At 39.0% G+C, this 14,595-nt stretch overlaps 1 long non-coding RNA gene across 1 annotated transcript in view; it reads left to right on the top strand.

Moving 5' to 3' along the window:
- LOC137501210 (uncharacterized) overlaps positions 1-14,005 on the top strand; it is a 68,657-nt gene extending 54,652 nt beyond the window's left edge. Inside the window, exon 3 of the long non-coding RNA XR_011018415.1 lies at positions 13,880-14,005. This is a non-coding gene — a long non-coding RNA (uncharacterized lncRNA). The remainder of the gene's footprint in view (positions 1-13,879) is intronic.
- The last annotated feature ends 590 nt before the right edge of the window (positions 14,006-14,595 follow it).

Here is a 14,595-nt window from a genome sequence, read left to right as displayed (position 1 = left end):
ATCACACTCTTTTCTTTCAACTTGTCTAGATCCCATCTTTTTGCATTCTTTCCTTTCTTCAATTTCTTCAACTTCAGATGGCATTTCATGACCAACAAGTTGTGGTCAGAGTCCACGTCTGCTCCTGGGAAAGTTTTGCAATCCAACACCTGGTTTCTGAATCTCTGCCTAATCATAATGAAGTCTATTTGATACCTTCCAGTGTCTCCAGGTCTCGTCCACGTATACAGCCGTCGTTTGTGGTGTTTGAACCAAGTATTGGCGAGGACTAAATTATGGTCAGTGCAGAATTCAACCAGCCGACTTCCTCTTTCGTTCCTTTGTCCCAATCCAAATTCTCCTACTGTGCTACCTTCTCTTCCTTGGCCTACCACTGCGTTCCAGTCTCCCATCACAATTAGATTCTCGTCACCTTTGACATATTGTATTAAATCTTCTATCTCCTCATATATTCTTTCAATTTCTTCATCATCCGCTGAACTAGTAGGCATATAGACCTGCACTATTGTGGTGGGCATTGGTTTGGTGTCTATCTTGGCGACAATAATTCTTTCACTATGCTGGTCGTAGTAGCTTATCCGCTGCCCTATTTTCTTATTCATTATTAAACCAACTCCTGCATTACCCCTGTTTGATTTCGTGTTGATAATTCGGTAGTCGCCTGACCAAAAATCCTGTTCTTCCTGCCAACGTACTTCACTTATACCAACTACATCTAACTTTAGCCTATCCATCTCCCTTTTCAGATTCTCTAACCTACCACAACGATTCAAACTCCTAACATTCCACGCTCCGACTCGCAGAATGTCAGTATCCATCTTCCTGATGATCGCCCCCTCTCGTGTAGTCCCCACCCGGAGATCCGAATGGGGGACTAGTTTACCTCCGGAATATTTTACCCGGGAGGAAGCCATCATCAGTACATCTTTCATACAGAGAGAGCTGCATGTCCTCGGGAGGTGGTTACGGCTGTAGTTTCCCGTTGCTTTCAGCCGTGTAGCAGTATCAACACAGCTAAGCCATGTTGAGTATTATTACAAGGCCGTATCAGTCAAGGTCTCAACTTACGAAATTAAAATTAATTTAAAATTTAACAAGCTTATATTTTCTTTTCAAGATCAAGAAATAACAAGTATAACAGGAACACAGTGGTATATCAACAAGTTAAGAATGTACAATTACAGTTTATTAATGGATTTTGGGCTTCGAGCCCCCGATTCACAATCCCTGAGCAATGAGCTCAACTTTACTTATGAACAAGGTTCAACAAAGGGGCAGAAAACCCCAATCATGCCAAGCAGCACTAGCTCCCAATTACCAGTTAAGCCTGCTCGAGGCACACAGAAACCAAATTTAAGAAAGAGCAACCCGCTCTTAAAGTTCAAGCCTATCCAAAGGCCACACCAAACTCCACCTTTAAGCTGCCCTCCAGGCACATAAGAACAGGGGTAATAATACCCAATCTACTGAGGCCTATTAAGTAAAGAAACAGGTCAATTACATGGCCCCAAAATACCAACTTGAGTGGAGGCGTAACTTGCACTCCTAATACACCTTTTTTAAAAACCTATTTGGCTCTAGGCCGCTTATGCAAGGGCTAATCCCATACTATGGAGGTGACACGATAGGAAAACTTTATTACATTATGAAACGAAGAAAAACGGTTGTGAAAACTTAGTCACCTCAAAAACAATATGAGAGGGAGCTCGAGAGGGTTAGGCACTCTCTATCCCAATTTGTAGTTAAAGAGACGGAATTTTATACCAAGTGTCTTTTACATTTTAAAGGAAGGTTACATGATAAAAGTTTCGAACCTGCCCCGAGGGTTAAACTGCTGAGCTAGCAAGCAAAGAAGTTATTAAAAGGCCATTACCTGATGGATGAACTGCCGCCAGAAGAAAGAGGCGCTTCCCGCCCCCTGCTACATAATCACACTAAGAAAGATGTTACTGAAGTGGCCAGGAGACAAGAAAATCAGCAGTTTATATATCCTCGCGGAAAATTCGAGACGTTTCATGAATGAGAACCCACACCCCCCTCAACTTTATTGGCTAGGATCAAGCAACATATCTATATCAGAGAAGACACACATTATTGGTCAAAATTTAATTAAAGAAATTCGGGATTGGCTAAATTCAAAACAAGCAGAAAGAAAGGGTTATACTGCCAACCCAAAAAACGACTGAAAGAAATTTAACGAAGAACAAACTTATGAACACAAAATTTCTCAAAAAACAGTTCCTTCACTTCGCACCAGGGTGCACAATTGTAGTTCTTCAGTAGTGCCATCTAGAAGAGAATGTTCACACTTCTCACTACAGAGAAAACAAATATAAATCGAAAAAGACACAGTTCAGAACTCTTCAAAATTTACAATAGCGACATCTTCTGAGAAACTTTAGAATTAACATGGTGGTTAAAGTTCAGGCTTCCTCCAGTAGAGGAGTTTCAACTGGTGCAATGTTTGAATTATCGGCGTGGAGGTGTACTGCCCGGTACAGTCAACATAAAAATTACTTTTCAATGGTGCTGCGATTTTAGCCTCCTTTGTATCAGTTGATTCCATATATTTTTCTAGATGGTACCCAGTAACTGCTCGAAGAAGGTGTTTCTCATTATTATCAAATCACAAGAACTTCAGGTAGTCTCTCTCCTCTGGATGTATTCTTATTTGCAAAAATGCCTGTTTTAAATATCGGTTGTGATACCTATCCTTCGTTGCCGAAATCTCAAGAGCAGTTCTGGTATGATTTCAATGAGCAAAGGTAATACTGTAAGCTCACATTTGCGATCAACGATATTCGGTAGGAAAAAAGGGAACCCTCAAATGAAATTATCATTATAAAGGTTAAGTTATGGATGAACTTGACGGTTAAAGATGTGCATACCAACTGGCTTACATGAGGGAGTTGTGAGGCAAATGCTTACCTAGGAGAATAATGAACTCATCCGTGGAGGGTAAGAAAAGAGGGAGACTAAGGAGATGATGACTAGGCTTAGTTTTGTAACGGATTGACTAACCTCCTCCTTGTCCAGCATTTTGCTCCCGCACTCTGCCTCGAGTGTGAAAAGACTGCCAGCTTTCATCTGTGCCAGCACGCCAGGTCTTTCTCATTATTATCATACCAGAAGAACTTCAGGTAGTCTCTCTCCTGTGGGTTTAATCTTATCTGCAAAAATGCCTTCTTTTTTTTTATCGGCTGTGATACCTATCCTCCCTCAAATGAAATTAACTTTATAAAGGTTGCTAAACTCTACTCCTAATTTCCAGTATATTCTTCAGTGTGTGCTAGTGGAAGTCTGTCATAACTTCCCCTCTGTCCCTCCTCTCTCAAACTTGCCAATATACGCCAGCTCTATCAGCCTCCTGACTTAAGATGCACTTTGACCATTGGAGTGAGAGGACCGTCTTTATCATACTGGTGTCAATTCCTACTTATTTTCTGGACCTTTCCACATCAGTATGGGACTTTATGATTGCAACATGATGTATTGTCAACTTAGAATTTGTGCATTTCACATTCATGTGACAAAGTGTTTGTGAGTAATTGTACTCGATTTGATAATCTATATGAGAGCCTTTTGTACTTTCATACTTCAACTCTGTTTATATCTCATTACTGTAAAGATGTCGTGTTTTGAACCTGTGGACTGTTAAATTGGCATTCTAATGGGGTGTATGTATGTATGATTGTAACATTCTTCTTTGATCTGTAATGATATGAGTTGTGACCTTCTATTTTTTTTTTCTTTCTTGGCAACTTGTGTTTAGTGTCTGAACACATCTGTTTTGTAAAACTGATGTCGGCATTCTTATTTTATCCTCTTGTCTCCCTTTATATTTTGTCCCTATACTTGTTCATTCCATTTATGTATCTGTACCTATATATATATACTAGCAAGATACCCGTGCTCCGCTACGGTATTATACTGAAATTTATAATCGAATGCTTATTGTTTTAGATATATAATCCGCCGAAATTCGCGGTCTGACTCGTTTTCTGCGAGAACCCACCAAAATTCCCGATCTGACTCGTTTTCTATTAGATTACGGCATGTTTCCTCCCATTTTTCAATCTTCTTTTCCAGCAATCGATTTCGTACTTCCCGGGCTAGGCTCAGGTATTCCTCCCGGTCAGTTGGGTCCGTAAATCTTTGCCATCTTTTCCTATAATCATTTTTAATATGGATAAAATCCTTCAGGAGATCCGGCGTGGTGTCATATTGGGTGCCTAGAAGGCACTGAACCCGCGGCCGGACTGCATTCTTAGTCATTACCCGTCCAGGAGCCGTTTCCAGCGCGGTCCGCACATTTGACGACGGTCCGGAACATTATTATTATTATTATTATTATTATTATTATTATTATTATTATTATTATTATTATTATTATGTGTTGCTGGAATGGATGATGACAGGAAAACCGGAGTATCCGGAGAAAAACCTGTCCCGCCTCCGTTTTGTCCAGCACGAATGTCACATGGAGTGAACGGGATTTGAACCACGGAACCCAGCTGTGAGAGGCCGGTGCGCTGCCGAGGATCCTTATAAGTACATTAAGAACAGTAAAATCAATTGGTCTCACCTCCTTCTACACCCCACCGCCGTTAAGTTTATTTATCGCCAACCCCCCCCCCCCCCACCAAAAAAAATTAAAAGAAGGCTTGTTTCTTATGTTTAAAGAAGATTTCAAACACCAATGTTCACGTCTATTACCATCAGTTTTGAGATATAAGTATCCCCATAAAAATAATTTACATTTTTCACTTCATTTCACACTACTCCCCCCCCCCCCCCCCTAAGTGAATTTTCCCACAAAAAATACTTGTTTCTTTAATAGTAAAGGATCTTCTAAACACCAATTATCACGACTCTAACTTCTTCAGTTTTTGATTTATGTGTCCTCATGAAAGGAATTCAACTCCTTTACACTCCCGCCCTCCAAGATGGTTTCCCCCCAAAACGCGTTTTTCTTTGTTTTTAAAGGAGATCCAAATACGAATTTTCACGTCTGTAACAACTTTAGTTTTTATTAGATGTATGTATTCTCATTCAATTAATTCAATTAATTTTTCAATTCTTTCACCCCCCCCCCCCCCACCTTCATTGGATTTTCCGAGAATACGTGTTTCTTTATTTTTAAAGCAGATTGCAAATATCAAATTTCACGTCTGTTACATCTTCATTTTTGAGATATCAGTAGCCTAATTAAAAGAATTCAACACCATTTTCAGTCACTTTTACTCCCCCCCTCCACCCAAGTGGTATTTCCGAAAGCTAAAAATACACGTTTCTTTATGTTTAATAGAGATAAAAAAAATACCATTTTTCACTTCTGTAACATGTTAAGTTTTTTGAGATAAACTGTAAAAATTCTCATTTTAAAATTTCACCCCTTTTGAGTTCCCCTTAAGTGGAGTTTCCAAACACAAATCACCTATGTTTCTTTAGATTTACAGGAGATTACAAACACCCACTTTTTACGTCTGTAACATTTTACGTTTCCAAGATATTCTGTAGATATAGTCTTTCAAAAATTCACCCAATTTGTCACTCCTGTTTAACCGCCATTAATTGGATTTTCCAAAACTAAAAAAATACGTGTTTCTTTATTTTTAAAGGAGATCCCATATACAAATTTTCAGTTCTGTAATATCTTTCGTTTCTGAGATATGTGTATCCTCATTAAAGGCATTCAACCCATTTTTCACCCTTTTACAACCCTCCTATTGGGATTTACAGGAAACAAAAAATACGCTTTCCTTTATTTTTAGAGGAGATTCTAACTACCAATTTTTATATCTGTAAATTTTAAAGTTTTAAGATGTATACACACTCATTTTAAAAAATTTACCCTCCCCCCTTTTTACCCCCCAATATTTGGATTTTCCAAAATCGAAAAAATACGTGTGTTTATTTATTTTTAAAGGAGATTCTAAATACCAATTTTCACATATATAACCTTTAAAAATTTTGAGATAGATACACTCATTTTAAGATATTACTCCCTTTTCACCCCCCCCCCCTAAATTGGATTTTCCAGAAACAAAAAAATACGTGTTTCTTTATTTTTAACGGAGATCCCAAACACCAATTTTCAGGTCTGTAATCAGTTTCTGATATATAAGTAGCCTCATTAAAGGCATTCAACCACTTTTTAGCCCCTTTTCACTCCTCCTATTGCGATTTTCCGAAAACAAAAAATACGTGTTCCTTTATTTTTAATGAAGGTTCTAAATACCAATTTTTACATCTGCAAACTTTAAAAGTTTGGAGATATAGATTCACTCATTTTAAAAATTCACCCCCTTTTCACCCTCCCATTAATTGGATTTCCCAAAAACAAAAAATTACGTGTTTCTTTATTTTTAAAAGAGATCAAAAGTACCAATTTTCAGGTCTGTAATATATTCAGTTTCTGAGATACAGGTACCGGTATCCTGATTGAAGGCATTCAACCCATTTTTCCCCATTTTCACCCTTTTTCACCCCTCCTATTGGGATTTTCTGAAAACAAAAAAATACGTGTTTCCTCATTTTTAAAGAAGATTCTAAATACCAATTTTTACATCTGTAAACTTTTAAAGTTTTGAGATATAGAGCAACTCATTTTAAAATTTCACCCCCGTTTTCACCCCCTTAGCGAAGGAATATCCAAAAATCCTCTCTTAGCGAGCACCTACGTCTTAATATGAATGTATCCCCAAAATTTCATCTCTTTATGTCCAGTAGTTTTGGCTCGGCGATGATGAATCAGTCAGTCAGTCAGTCAGTCAGTCAGGACAAGTTATTTTATATATATAGATATATATATATATATATATCTGTGCATTTTGCATACAATGATATCCATCCACGGTTAACCTCTTGCTGCCCAGCATTTGCAAAAATGTAGTTTCCATGGTCTACTCATTTACGTAACCAATATCAACCCGTCACAGTTTTTAATGATTTAAAGCAGCCATCTCCAACCTTGGTCCATGGATCCCTGGGGGCCGTGATAATAATCCAGTGGTTTTGCAATAATAATGTAATACATAAATCATCATTATAGACCATTATGCCTTTCACCATTCAGTCTGCAAACCTCTGTTAATTTACTAAACGTCGCACAATCTACTTGCAACTAGTGCTGTGGCCTCATTTAGTTCTATATCTCATATCTTTAAATAATTAGAAACTGAGTCTAACCATTGTTGACTTGGTCTCCCTCTATTTCTCTTACTCTCCATAACAGAGTCCATTATTCTGCTGGGTAAACTCTCCTCCTCCTTTCGTCTCACATGACACCACCACTAAAGACAGTTTATGTGTACAGCTTCATCCATAGAGTTCATTCCTAACTTAGCCTTTATATCTTCATTCTGAGTACCCTCCTGCCATTGTTCCCACCTGTTTGTACCAGCAATCATTCTCGCTACTTTCATGTCTGTTACTTCTAACTTACAAATAAGGTATCCTGAGTCCACCCTGTATTCACTCCCGGAAAGCAAAGTTGGTCTGAAAATAGACCGAGGTAAAGATAGTTTTGTCCGGGAGCAGACTTCCTTCTTACAGAATATTATTGATCGCCACTGCGAGCTCACTGCATTAGCTGTACTGCACCTTGATTCAATCTCACTATATTACCATCCAGGGATGGTACATTCTAAATAATTGAAATTATCTACCTGTTCCAGCTTTGTATAACCAATCTGACATTCAGTTCTCTTGAATTTCTTACCTACTGACATCAATTTAGTCTTCGATAGGCTAATTTTCATACCATACTCATCGCATCTATTTTAATGTTCCAGGATATTAGACTTACGCTTTCGGCACAATCTGCCATTAGGACCAAGTCGTCAGCATAGGTCAGACTGCTTACTACATTTCCACCTTACTGAATCCCTCCCTGCCACTTTATACCTTTCAGCAGATGATCCAGGTAAACTACGAACAACAAAGGTGAAAGATTACAGTTTTGTCTAACCCCTGTAAGTACCCTGAACCATGAACTCATTCTACCATCAATTCTCACTGCAGCCCAAGTGGTGAACATCTTTTCCCTCGGTACCCTGTCATATGCTTTGTCTAGATCTACGAAACATAAACATAACAATGTATTCCTCTCGTAGCATTTTTTAATTACCTGGCACACACTGAAAATCTGATTCTGACAGCCCCTCTGTGGTCTGAAACTGCACTGGTTTTCATCCAACTTCCCCCTCAACCACTGATCGCACTGTCCCTTCCAAGATGCCACTGAATACTTTGCCTGGTAGACTAATCAGCCGGCCCCCGTGGTGTAGGGGTAGCGTGACTGCCTCTTACCCGGAGGCCCCGGGTTCGATTCCCGGCCAGGTCAGGGATTTTTACCTGGACCTGAGGGCTGGTTCGAGGTCTACTCAGCCTACGTGATTAGAATTGAGGAGCTATCTGACGGTGAGATAGCGGCCCCGGTCTAGAAAGCCAAGAATAACGGCCGAGAGGATTCGTCGTGTTGACCACGCGACACCTCGTAATCTGCAGGCTTTCGGGCTGAGCAGCGGTCGCTTGGTAGGCCAAGGCCCTTCAAGGGCTGTAGTGCCATGGGGTTTGGTTTGGTTTGGTAGACTAATCAATGAGATACATAGATAGCTGTTGCAATCCTTCCTGTTCCCATGCTTAGAGATAGGTGCAGTTACTGCTTTTGTCCAATCTGAAGGTACCTTACCAACACTCCATACTAATCTTATTACTCTACGAAACCATTTCATCCCTGCCTTCCCACTATATTTCATCATTTCATGTCTAATTTCATCTATTCTTGCTGCTTTATGACAACAGAGTTTATTTACCATCCTTTCCACTTCCTCAAGCGTAATTTTACCAACATCATTTTCCTTCTCCCCTTGAGCTCGGTTGTTCACGACTCCACCAGGAAGATTTCCTTTTACGTTGAGAAGATTTTCAAAATATTTCCTCCACCTCTCCAGTGATTTCCTGGGAGCTATTATGAGTTCACCTGAATTACACAAAACACTGTTCATTTCCTTTTTCCCTTCCCTTCATAAAATTCTTTATTACTGCCAAGAAAGGTTTCCCTGCTGCTTGACCTAGCCTTTCCAGGGTTATTATTCAAAATCTTTGCATGATTACTTTTTGGATTCAACAACTGTTTGTTTCCCTCTGTTTCATTCATCTACATACAATTCCCTGTCTGCATTAGCCCTTGTTTGGAGCCATTTCTGATAAGCCTTCCTTTTACGTTTACAAGCTGCTCTCACTTCATCATTCCACTAAGATGTTCACTTTTTTGCCATCTTTATACACAGTTGTCCCTAGGCAATCCCTAGCTGTCTCTACTACAGCATCCCTGTATGCCACCCATTCTCTTTCTATATCCTGAACCTAGGTATGTTCACTGTTGGGAACTTCTCACTAATCATATCTATGTACTTCTGTCTAATTTCCTCATCCTGGAGATTTTCTACCCTTATTCGTCTGCAGACAGTTCACTACAGATCAGATAGTGGTCCGTATCATTAAAAAATTCCCAGAAAACCTGTACATTCCTTACAGGTTTCCTGAATTCAAAGTCGTTCAAGATATAGTGTTATGAATCTGGTACCCCTACCATCCCATGTGTAGCGGTGAATAGCCTTATGTTTGAAAAATGTTTTCATAACCGCTAAACCCATACTAGTATCAGCAAACGCTTGCCATTCCTATTAGCTTCCATATCTTCCCCACATTTACCAATCACCCTTTTGTATCCTTCAGTTCTGTTTCCAACTCTCACATTGAAATTGCCCATTAGCACTATCCTATCCTTGCTGTTGACCCTGACTATGATGTCACTCAGTGCTTCATAAAACTTGTCAACTTCATCCTCATCTGCAAGCTCACATGGTGACACTGAGGCAATTCTCATCCTAATTCTTTCAACTGCCAAATATACCCACATCATTCGCTCATTTACATGCCTAACAGAAACTATGTTGTGTGCAATAGTATTCCTGATGAACAGTCCTACCCTACACTCTGCCCTTCCCTTTTTAACACCCGTCAAGTACACTTTATAATCTCTTATCTCTTCCTCGTTATCTTCCCTTACCTAAATATCATTTACTCTTAGCACATCCAGATGCATCCTCTTTGCTGGCTCAGCCAGTTCTACTTTCTTTCTTCCATAAGCCTCATTAATATTGATAATTCCCCGTCGAATTCCATTTTGTTCACCAAGTTGTTTCCAAGGAGTTCCTCGCCTGTCAAATGGGAGTGGGACTCCATTACTTCCATAGGTCTGAGGCTTGCTTAAAATGTTCTGAATTTGGTAAATTTGTGAAGCAGGATGCTACCCTACTTACACATAATCCCAGTGAGGATCTCTCCTCTAATGAGTTTGGGACCACCGCTGGATTGTATAGTCCTAGCTGCCTGAGCACAAGGAGAGCCATAATAACTCAGAATATGTCTGAGATGCCCACTCCCATTCCGTAGCAACTGGTATCCCGACTCTCAGGACCACTTTCTAGGCCACTCAGCCGTTGCCCGTGGTTCATGAACTAGGACATGACTACAGTAACCCACACCATGAACCACATAATAATGTGAGTTGTATTTGAAGAGTGAAATTTCACTATACACATACAATGCATAGACCTTTATACTAAATTTAGGAACTATGTCTTCAGTGTTGTATAACTTACATGATGTACCAGGGAAGCCTAGGTCCTGGTCCATAGTTATCAAAAGAAATGTTGTTCCAGCATATAAGATCCGTCCGACGTACGAACATCTAAGTAAAAGAATGTTCCAGTATGTACCAGACTCCACGAGTGCGCTAGGCGGAGTCAAGTGACGTCACCTGTCGTTCAAAGCTCACCTCCCCTAGAGATATTTCTCTAAAATATCTTTCTTTTCACAAGTTTTCAACGCCTGTACCAATTTTAATGGAACAAACGCTAAATTGTAGCGGACGTCATGAAAACTAACCTCTATAAATTCCAAATTAATCCATCCTATGGTTGCTGAGTTACAATGATTTAAAATCTAACAGAAATTACGCACTCACGGTCACATGACCGAGAGAAACTACCCCTCCCAGCGCCAGCTATATATGCCACTTGGTCAAGGCTAACAGGTAGTTGTGTGTTGAGTTGAGTTCAGTTCATTGCAAGCAGTCCAGTCTAGCAGTGCAGTATGTGTATGAGTAAGAGAGAGGGGAGACTGGCCCTCACATAGTATGTTCGTGCAGTCTCGAAGACAGTACTTTTCATCGTGTTTCGCGGAGACGAAATTACGGGCTAGTAAATCGCCATCGTACTTGAGAAAAAAAAAGACATCGCACCGTAAGTAGTCTATTGTAACATAGCACATCCTTGAACTATGTCTTTTTATTTATGTGCCATATTAGGACTTGACGTGTTACAGTGATAAACTTAGTGAAAGTTAAGAACTTTTTCTAAAATAAGATAGTCCTATCAACATTAGAGGATCAGTGTTATCTGTCAGGACAACGATTTAAAGACTGTGGTTAGAGACAGTCATGAGAAATATTACATGTTTGCACTGTGTTGGACGTTCTCAATGACAGTTTAAAATAGTGGGTTTTTTTTTTTGGCAACAAGGACTGATCACTCAATGGACGTCCTAAAATTAACATAGTATCTGTAAATACTACTTGCATGTTCCGTGAGCAGCAGAAATCTTCAGAAAATTCTACAAGATCCAACTACCTTCAACATCATTTCATCTATGACGTCAACGTGGTTTCTTCGTGGAACTTCAAGTTCGAGTCATCATCCGCACCCGCGGAATGTTCCAGATTCTCATCAGTATTCGTAAGCCAAGTTTTTTTTTTAATAAGTGAGTAGTCACAAACTGACTTTCTTTTTTTTTTCTTTCTTACCAATCGTGAACAGTGGTTTACCCAGTGCTGTGTGTGACGATACTTCGTAGTTTTCCACCATTACTCAAAATTCATCTTTTAATGATAAATCTATTTTCAAAATCTATTTCACATAAGGAAGACTCTAGGAGTTTCAAGTACCGGGCGAGTTGGCCGTGCGTGTAGAGGCGCGCGGCTGTGAGCTTGCATCCGGGAGATAGTAGGTTCGAATCCCACTGTCGGCAGCCCTGAAAATGGTTTTCCGTGGTTTCCCATTCTCACACCAGGCAAATGCTGGGGCTGTACCTTAATTAAGGCCACGGCCGCTTCCTTCCAACTCCTAGGCCTTTCCTATCCCATCGTCGCCATAAGACCTATCTGTGTCGGTGCGACGTAAAGCCCCTAGCAAAAAAAAAAAAAGGAGTTTCAAGTGTTCTATGTTTCAAGGCTCACAAACTGAGAAACTCTCAACAGAAGTTCAAATTCTTATTTTCAATTATAAGTGTGTTCATGTCATGTCATAATACTTAGAAAGACTTTATGTGAAAAACTGACACTTTATGTTTTCGCAAAAGACTATTGGATCTGTGAGATTTATTTATTTTCACAAATTGCATTCAAGAAGATTTACGTTAACCCTTTTGATTTCAACAAATTATTTGCATTCTATATCGACATTGCAAGGTGGTGAGTTGATTAACATTATTAATAAATTGTTTGAAAAAAGGGTATAACCATCTATTATTCGCCCTGCGAGTCTATCCTGCTCTGTACCGGCTCCAAAAATCAACTTCCACTACCTGAGATCCTTCTCATGCCTTACGCCCCGAACTTTTACTGGTACAATACAGTGTATTATATAACTCTTAATTTGCCCGATGGATGGTGCAAGTTTGCAGCAGAAAAAGAAGAAATATTACAAGGCAGTATAAGTGATGTAATTGTGAGACACTTGTAATTGCTAGTATCCACACTCAGACCATATTGTCTGCCTCTGGTTGAGATAATCTCATGGATGAGAAATCTCTTCTTTGAAACTGAACATCAACTGCCCTCCCTTGAGGAAGATCAACTAGCCAAAGTATCTTGGCAGAGAGAAAGTGAAAAATAAATTGAAATATGATAATGGATGCAGAAGCAGATAGAGTAGCATGTTTAGCTCCAGGAAGTTCCTTGAATGTATCACAACTACATATCTCTGATTGATTTTGGGGTCTATAACATTCTCTATACCCTACAATTTCTAGAAAGGAAATACTATGAACATTAAAACAAGAATAATAGTTAACACCACCTTTCCAATACTTATCTTTCCTTATATTTAGGAAATAAACATTACAACAGGCGTTGTAAGATGGGACATGTTTCGCTTAACAGTCCTAAGCATCAAAAATAAATCTTAGCCTAAAGTTAGGTAAGGAAATACTACTTTTAATGCTTTCCATGACAACATACCTGTGTGGGTGTACCTTTCCTGTTCTCACACAAATGAAAACGAAGTACTGAAACAGAGCTAATGTAGACGCTGATCTTTGGCTTCGAGTGACTTCACTTGTAAAACTCTTGGTCTTTGGAAAACAGCACCATTCATCCCATTGATCCAACATAGGCTACAAGTGATTTTTTTTTCGAAGAAAGTAAATATTAGTCTAAATTGCACGAATAAAATCAAGCGTGGTATGATTACAAAATTCTGCTTTTTGTTTACTGAATGCAGTATTATGTTCTGTGGGTGGGGTCCTTGGACGTGCATGCAAAAAGCTCAGGGGGCCTCAGAGACAAAAGGTTTGATACTGCTCAACCTTGTTTTAAAAATAAGATATGAGGCTATGAAGATGGTAGCAGTTGAGAGTTGTGGAGGCTCATCCTTTATTTACAGAGGCTTGCAGACGAAATGCTGAACGTCAAAGCAGTCTATAATGAAGTATGTATGTATGTATGTATGTATGTATGTATGTATGTATGTTGAAATGTGCTGGAGAACATGTCGACTTTTAATCTGAAAACATTTTCTCTTGTTTCCAGTAATAATTGGTCTCAGGAAGAAGACTCATGGACAGCTGAAGGACATCAAAAAATATTTGAAATTAGTCGTGCGTACAAGTATTGACCGTAATCGTGAAGAACGGAATGCATTACTTGCTGCTAAGCAACGTAAACGTGACAGGGGTGCTGGATTTGAAGCTGGGCTCCGTCCTGAGTTTGCTGCTCAACTTGCAGCTCAACAACGACTTCAAGAGAAGCAACAACAGCAAATTGAAGAGTAAGCTCAAAGTTTAGCTGTTTTATTGTAAGCCATTGTTTTAATATTAGGCTGATTCCAGAGAATTGTCAACCCAAGAAGGAAAAAAGTAAAGTTTAAAATAAAACTCAACAATTGTTTTTATGATAGATAAAACATTAAATTTTATTAATTTTATGATATGTATTCATTTATTGATGTCTTTCAATTTTTAATTGTGTCGTTAATTGAACCTTTATGTGCAGTCTAAATTCATTTGACATTTCTCAATGTTTTAGGAATTACTGTTTATCATGATGAAAAGGTATCAAAATAATTATGCTAAATGTTAATTCTGATGCTCTTTCTCTTTGTAGTAAAGTACTTATTTAGGTTATTAACAGTTTATGTAAGGTATAATAAGGCGACAAATTTATTGCTGCAGGCCGTGTAAACACACGACAAAAAAGTATCAAAGTTTCTGTAGACGAAAAGTGTGTGGCTCAATTTGAATAAAATT

This window comes from Anabrus simplex, chromosome 6, assembly GCF_040414725.1.
Source record: "Anabrus simplex isolate iqAnaSimp1 chromosome 6, ASM4041472v1, whole genome shotgun sequence".
In the NCBI taxonomy this organism is placed as follows: domain Eukaryota; kingdom Metazoa; phylum Arthropoda; class Insecta; order Orthoptera; family Tettigoniidae; genus Anabrus; species Anabrus simplex.
This window is presented reverse-complemented; position numbering and strand designations above follow the sequence as displayed.